The sequence below is a fragment of the Halyomorpha halys genome, unplaced genomic scaffold (genome assembly GCF_000696795.3).
Source record: "Halyomorpha halys isolate HHAL.00 unplaced genomic scaffold, Hhal_1.1 Scaffold954.1, whole genome shotgun sequence".
NCBI classification, from domain to species: Eukaryota; Metazoa; Arthropoda; class Insecta; order Hemiptera; family Pentatomidae; genus Halyomorpha; species Halyomorpha halys.
This window is the reverse complement of record NW_027110506.1, coordinates 404830-412695: the sequence shown is the minus strand read 5'-3', so window position 1 is coordinate 412695 and position 7866 is coordinate 404830. Positions and strand designations below refer to the sequence as shown.

Sequence of the window (7866 nt, the reverse complement as noted above, 5' to 3'; positions counted from 1 at the left end):
ACTACTAATTGACATGATTGGTCTATAAAACTGTTCTTTTTTTCTCTTTTCCTACAATATTATTTCTTTCATTTTTCTTGTTCAACGTTTTTCTTATTCCGATGCATTTGTTTTGAACTTTTTTTTTTTACTATCTCTATGGTAATGACAGTTCCGTTGTCATTTTAATTTCTCAGGACATTTTAAGTTGTTTTTTTTTAACTTTTTCTGATGGTTTAATGGCAAGTCTTTGTTTATTTATCTTACCCATACCTTCTGAAAAAGATCAATTTAATCATCTCAGATCAAACCATGTAGCTCCTCAGATCATCAATATATCTTTGGTGCCTGCAATTGATAATAATCTAATTTGTTCCATAAAAGTCGATAGGGCTGCAATGAGGAAAGGTGTTATTGCCCTTCAATAACTTGAAAATCCAAAAGTTCAGATTTGAAAACTCGAATGAAACATTATTTAAAAAGATTATTTCAAAAATGTTTGAGAAAAAGGTACTTTTAGCGTAATACTCTCTAGACTACCGACGTTAAAAAACTTTGTCAAAATTATTGGAAAATTTTGGATTCCTCATCTCACTAATTTGTTCTTGCTATGCCTCCCTCTGGTTCTTGATTTTAAAAATTAATGTCAGCTAATAAAAACGCTTAATGAACCAGTTTGGTTGGTATATTTTAATTTTAAAATAAGTTACATCCGCTAGGTAGCATAACTTTAATGAATTCATAATGAGCGGTTTATTAAAATTATATACAAGGTTGTTAATCTTTATTTATGAAAGAATACGAATATAAAAAGTTTTGACGTAACTAACAAACTCCGGTTAGAAAGAATTAAACAAAATAAATATGGATTATTAAGTAACCTTCTTTTGTTTTAGGATGGTATATAATCCCAAGCGGCTGCCTGAGGTGTCAGTAGTCATCCCTCAACATGAAAGCGGTTCTCATCTTGTGTGTCATCGGTGCAGTCCTGGTAATTTTTACAATAATTTATAACATGCACATCTTAGAATTTTTTATTTTTCAAATAGTTAAAATTCAAATAGGAAGAGGTTTCAGCATCTCTTACTATAACATTATGACTTGTATAGAAAACACAGTTAAACAATGACAAATTTCTTCTTTTTTTTTTTCTTACTCTTCATTAAAATTTCATATATAATACATGAAATATATTATAAATACTTTACTGTAAAATTCTAACAGATTACTTTCATACGTAGTAATGATTGACAATTTATGGCGCTATTGATGGGCAAATTTAAACTATCAAGGAGTGATATTTGATAGATTTATAAGGCTGCTATACATTTCCCAAACTATGGCAATTTCGCACATACGCAAGCGTGTGGATTGGCTGGTACAAGTAGGCTTGAACTTGCGATCGACCTGTCAAGAGGCCTCTACATGTTGGCCAAGCCGTGGCGAACTGAGGCATACACGAGCACGTGGATGGGTGGCTTGGCTTGGCTGGTACGAGTTGGCCTAAGCTTGTTGCCGATCCGTCGAGAGTTGATTTTTGGACAGAGATCAAAGGGGATTCGCGAGAGCGCTCGTGTAGCATCTCCACCATTGTTCTTTGTTTAGTTGCAACTGAGAGCTGTTAGGAGGTTAAAGGAGTTTATTGTTAATTTTTATAATAAAATTTATATTTAATCTTTTTTATTTATATTTAATTTCATTTAATCTCCTTTCATTTTCTTTTTTTTTGTAATAAAAATAATATAATCCCAGTGCAATGACTGAAACCAACTGTACGTCCGCCAGACTTGCCTCTTTGAAAAACACTGACATGTGGATGGTCCGCTCTTTGTTTACTGAGCATTTGTACAAGCCTCCGATTCGTGGCGAGCGGCCAACATGTGGACCCTTCAAGTGTTGGTTTTCGGGCACCTTTTGTATTGTATCCTCACGTTTGTGCTCATCTAGTATTGTTAATTGGGGCCAAGAGATGAGTATTTGTGTTCTCCGTGTTTTAATTATTTAAAAACGTTCCTCAACCTCTGATATCAATAATTAACTCTAGACTAAGATTCTATATTTTAAAATTCTACCGATCAGGTGCAAATCTTGCCAACAAAGGCATAAGCACAAACATAAATTTATAAAGACATTATGCGTCTGGGTTATGAAATTAAGCAGTATCTGATAAAAAATTGTAAGCGAAAATTGAATTTATAGGTTATTTATTACAATGCTATGAATTTGCATCATTAAATGTACAAGCGTGTGGATACTGAGGTTTGTTACTTTCTTTGTTTATCATGCATTTGTAAGTATTTTGGATTTGCGGCAAACGGCAAACGTGTATATCCGGCTTCAGGAAGAAAGTTGTTTCTTACAAATCAGAATAGTGACAAAAAAAAACTGCGTTCTTATTAAGTAAGGCAGTATAAGGAATTTAAGATAAAACGGTTTTTGATTAAAATCAGTAATTAATTAAATTAAGCACCTTAATGAAATTAAAAACATGTTCATCAAAATCTGGCCAAAGAATATCAGTTTTCCGATCATGAAAGATGTTTAGGAACTTTGAAAACATGTTCATCAAAATCAAGAAAGAGTTTAGTCTTTTAATTTAATTACGAGTTTTTGTCTTTATCTAACAAGGAGAGGATGGATTCCACATCCCCCCCCTAGATTTTTAGTAGTTAAATGATTGATTGAATCAGGATCTCAAAATATTGGAAGCAAAAAAAAAGTCAGAAAGTTGGCGCTTGCAAAACACTTTTTATGTTCTCTGATATCAAAATTTTCCTATTGCAAAGGTAAAAAATAAGATAAGTAAGCCATCAAATTATTGAAGTATCGGACTTGGTTACAATATCAAAATAGCAATTTTTTTCAGAAAAAGTGTTTGCATTAGCTGTGCTCAGATTTGGATTTCATTCCCCAGAAAAAAGCAGATTCTCAATTTTTACGAAATATAATTACTGATAATTCGGACAACCTTAACCTTTCAGATTATTCAAAATAGTTTTACTTTTGTCTCCTGCTTCACATCTAAAATGCGGGTGTCTAAGATTTCTCACGTTTGCCATGTATTTAAAATAAAATAGAACATTTTCAAGGTTCAGTATAGCTATCCTCCTAGACTCACTCTTTTATCTTAACCACCTGACGTTTATTTTTAAAGGTAATTGAAATATTTCATTGAATGGATGCAAAACAATAACTGTTGTTTGCAAAAGGGAGTCAAAATGTAAAATAGTGAATATTAATTCCCTAATTAATAATCAATTATTATTATTATTGTCACATGTTCACTATTTTGAGACCTATACTCACCGAAAACAGTTTCATTAAAATCTAGGGGAAAATTTGGGATGATCTCCTCTTATATAGAAATCAATAAATACAAATTTAAGATTATGAGCAATTTTTGTATTTTTCTTAAAAAAACATTAATTTCGGAATAAGTATTTGTAATTTCTTTAATGCACTCAGGTTATGGCAAAGGCCCAAACAGAGCAAACAACTAATATGCCAGGACCAGTCCGTCGTAGCGCACCACCCGTGCCACCTACTGACTGTGCTCCAGGCGCTGATGGCAAAATGCCTCCAAACTGCAAGGAGGAAGGAGCCCCTCCTCAAGGTACTCATAAGAAATCTTTACTTTACTATAAATAGATGTTTGAAAGTAGTCCAGTGGGAATAAGGACATTAGATTGATAAGTATAAGGCTCACTGCAATATATCATTACGGATGGAAAGGGTTGGTGTCATAAACCCCAACAATTTAACAACACAAAAACTTGGGAAATTTGGGATTTGAGAATCAACTTCAAACTGCAAAAATTGTGATAAAACATTATTCAAAGTGGTTATTGTACCCAAAATTGCTTATTTTAGATTTCAGTTTCTCAGAAGTGTTTAGAAAAAAGTGTAAACTTTTGAGAATACTCTCCACACCTGCCCTAATTTGGGAAATTCGATTACAAGCGTTCGAAAATTTTAGATTTTTTCCTTTTCTACAAATCAGTTTTTGCATTAACGATACTCTCTATAGACAATACTAAATGGAATACATAAATTAAAATCAATGAAATTATTGCAGGTTGATATTTTTTAAGCTGTATTAATCATCTGTGTAAATCAAAAAAGGCCATTGTATCTTAAATGTGAACTTTACTAACCTTTAAAAAAAATAAAAACTCCAAGTTTTATAATATCAATTAGAACTTTGTTTTGTAATTTTTTTTGATATTGTCAGTGCAATTCTTAAGTGGCTAATCTGTAGGTTTTTCGATCTTGTGTTTAGCAAGTTTGTAAAGCAAATTTCTACTAAATAAATTACAAATAATTTAAAATTAGGTGTAGAAGAATTAACTAAAATTAAGTTTCAGTTAATCAGATTGCATTAGACTCTTTTGATTGTATACTAGAAGCCTAAATTGGTCTTTCGTACATGTATCAAAATAGAATATTGGTTGATAATGTTGATTATATTTTTATTTATATAATTTTTTATTTAGCTGAAAATGACTAATCATATATATTTTTTTTTTCAGATAAACCTGAAGAAAAGAAGACTAGAAGATAAGTCCGACAATTACAGCCTATTTCTGTATGAAGAAGACTTCTTTTATAAGTCTTTTTCTGAAGAAAGATAATCAACTCGCAGTGTATACATGTATTTTGTGGTGTGGATATATTAACAGAAATAGTCTGAAAATATAATATATATATGATTAATATTTTTTCTTAATGAATCCTAGTTTTATCATTACAATAAATGTGTTGAGTCTGTAAAATTAACTCGCTACTAAAAACTATTTACACTAATGTTACCACAAATGTATCATATAATACTTTTTAATACTTTTAATACTTCACAATTTTCTTAATTATACCACTATTCTATCCACTAAAATTGATTAAATTTATTTTATTTTATTCAGTTATTTTAATGAATTTTTCTAACAGATATCTGTTAAGAATTGCATTCAATGAAAAATTCTTAAGAAATAAATTAAAAAGTGAGTCTCAATTTACTTTTATTATCTGATGTTTTAGTTAATAAAATACATAAAAAAAAACTAAAATCTGAACCACTGCATCGATGAAGGGTTAAGGGTGAATTACTTTGTAAAGTGTTACTAGACAAACGGTTGTGCAAGGAGGTGATTTGGTCAATAAAATACATACATGTAATAAAAAAAAATTAATTATGCACCATTTATAATTAGTTAACACATCTGGCTAGAGAGGAAGGAGGATAGGGAGGGGAGAGTGAGAGTGAGAGAGGGAATGAGAGAGAGATGGCCTATAAATTGTAATATCCTCTTTTATAAGTAAATAGTTATTTCAAATTCAGAGTCAAATTCAAATATTTTAAAAACTTCATTTAACTTCCCATCATAATTGTAATTACAGAAAATTTACAAATAAATAGAAGTCAAGAAAAAATGCTAAAGAATAATATTCAGAAAAGAAATCATTTGCAAAAACCCAAAACTGTTATGCTACAATCGATGTTTACATGGAACATCGAGACAGGTATTGGTTTTTGGTTAAACTTGTCATTTTGGCGCCGAGGGGAGGACATCTCCTGGATGCAGGTCCTGAACATCCTTTGTCTCTCTCAGAGAGGCGTCTAGAAAAAGAAGACATCAAAGAGTCTGAGAAGAAAAAGGTACTCTTTGTTTTGGATCGCCTGGTCAGAGAGGACATCTCCTGACAGCGGAGGTGAAGAGAATCTTTTGTTGACCTTTAGAAATAGCATTTTGGGAAAGAAGAGAAAATGTTTTGTTTACAGTTAGTGAGTATTTGTTTGTTGAGAACGAAGACATGGAGTAATTGGTTATTATAGCTCAAAATAGAATTGAAGCAGATTTGTAAAGTTAGTTAATAATTAATTTAATTCAGTGTTATTAGTACCTGAATTAATGTTCTGATGGCCTAGAAACCCACTCTGAGATTAAGAATCTAAGAAATGTTATAAAATTTAAATAAAATTCTTCTATCTTTTTAATATTAAAGCTTTTCATTTGAATCCAAGCTATACTTTAGTTATGAGAATTAGTAAAAACTATAAATTTTCATTTTTATTTACTTTAAATAATTTTAAAATATTACAATATCTATATAAGGGGAGGTTTTGGTCTAAATTAACTGAGAGCATGGCAGATATTACAAAATACGGTCTGAAATTCGAACTCCTGATTTTTACATATCATGAATACAATATGCAAATCAGTTCTACAGATTACTTCACCTATGATAGTTTAAACCCGGGGTGCTGGGTGAAATTTATTTTGTGGACCCCAAAAATAAATTTTAACCTTCCAACTCAGACTGGAACACGTTGGTATCCTGTAGAATAACAAACCCATATGCCAGAAATGGTTAGATATGACGTAATATGATGTAAAAAAAAAAAAAAGTTCTAGATATATTTATTACAAAATTTAAAAAAAGAAATGGGATAGAAAGTTGGTTAAGAATTAATAGTTAGCCGTTTCAAAAGCAGGGAGGAAAGTATCTAGGATTGTAAAGCACAGGTAACAGGGCTTTGCACAGTTTTTGCATCCACTACATACAAACTATGACATTGGCTGTTGTGAGAGTACATTCATACCTTCAGAATTTGATCAGTAGTTTTAAGTTCCATATAAGTTAAGAAGTATAAATTTTATGAAGTATGCATGATTATTCCTTGAAAGTAGAGTAAATTTACTAAAATATAAACCCTACTAGAGCAGTTTACGTTCAATAGATCCCGATATACAGTTTTTTAAAAAGTAACATTTCATAAAATTGTCGCGACACCGCTACCTGTCGCTCAGCCCTGTACTACAACCGCCAAAACCACTATGGCCTACCACCTTACGCGAGAACTACTACTATCAAAAGGCAAACGCCGTAAATTAATATTTCCACTAATCCTTGTACATTATATACTTTAATTAACCACATGTAACGACTATATAAGATGTTGTAATATTAATAGTTATATAATTTGAATAAATTAAGATTACAATAGAATCTGCTGATCCACTGAAAGCTAACGTCTTACACGTAGTACCACTCGAAGGCGCTTAATATCCCAGAGACTTAAATAGAGGCAAATTGGAATGTTTCGGTACGAATTACGAACAGTGTGTATAGTGGGTTAGTATATTGTAGTACTATATTTTGGAAAATTTATACTGTCTTAAATAACTCTGACTTCTCTGGATTTCTTCTCGTTTCTATACCTTCACTCCTATCGTAAGAACATATGGGTAGCACCCAGTCAGGATTTTTTTCCCCTTCGTGCCTACAGACTAGTACCTTGTTTTTAAAGTTACCTCCATACAAGTAACGGCGGCGACCACACAGTCTGAACTTGCATTCCTCCTTCGCGACTGCAGGAGTGAAATTTCCATTCAGGACTTACGGCTTGTTCTCGTAAGACTCCCTGTCTATTCACCTCCTTACCAGTTACTTAACCTATGAATGATTACTCATTGTCGAGACCTTCTGGTAAACACAACCATCTCGGCAATTGGTGACCCCGACGTGATCCAGGAGGTATAGCCCAGCAGATCTCCAGCCCGACGTGTAAACCCGTCGCGAAGAAGCCTTATGTGATCTACAGCATAAGGTACACAGTATTCGTGTAGCCCTCGAATTCAAGCAGTCGTAATGAAGGCCGACTCGATGGGTAGTAGTTTTCACGATATGCCATTTGCCAATATCATAAAAACTATCTATAATTTGTAATTATGAGAGATAGTTGACCGTGGATGATGAATGAGGAGAAGATGGTTGGGAATGAAAAACACAAATAAGTACGATTAACTTATTTTAATGTGCCAACGTTTACCATGACAAAAGGCTCATCTCTGAAAGCCTCTATATCCAATTAGAGCCTTCTTCCGTCAA

At 32.2% G+C, this 7866-nt stretch overlaps 1 long non-coding RNA gene across 1 annotated transcript; it reads left to right on the top strand.

Moving 5' to 3' along the window:
- Nucleotides 1-828: 828 nt before the first annotated feature.
- On the top strand, nt 829-4692 carry LOC106687394 (uncharacterized). The gene is made up of 3 exons (XR_001344160.3): nt 829-970; nt 3445-3592; nt 4509-4692. It is a non-coding gene; the product is annotated as an uncharacterized lncRNA (long non-coding RNA).
- The last annotated feature ends 3174 nt before the right edge of the window (nt 4693-7866 follow it).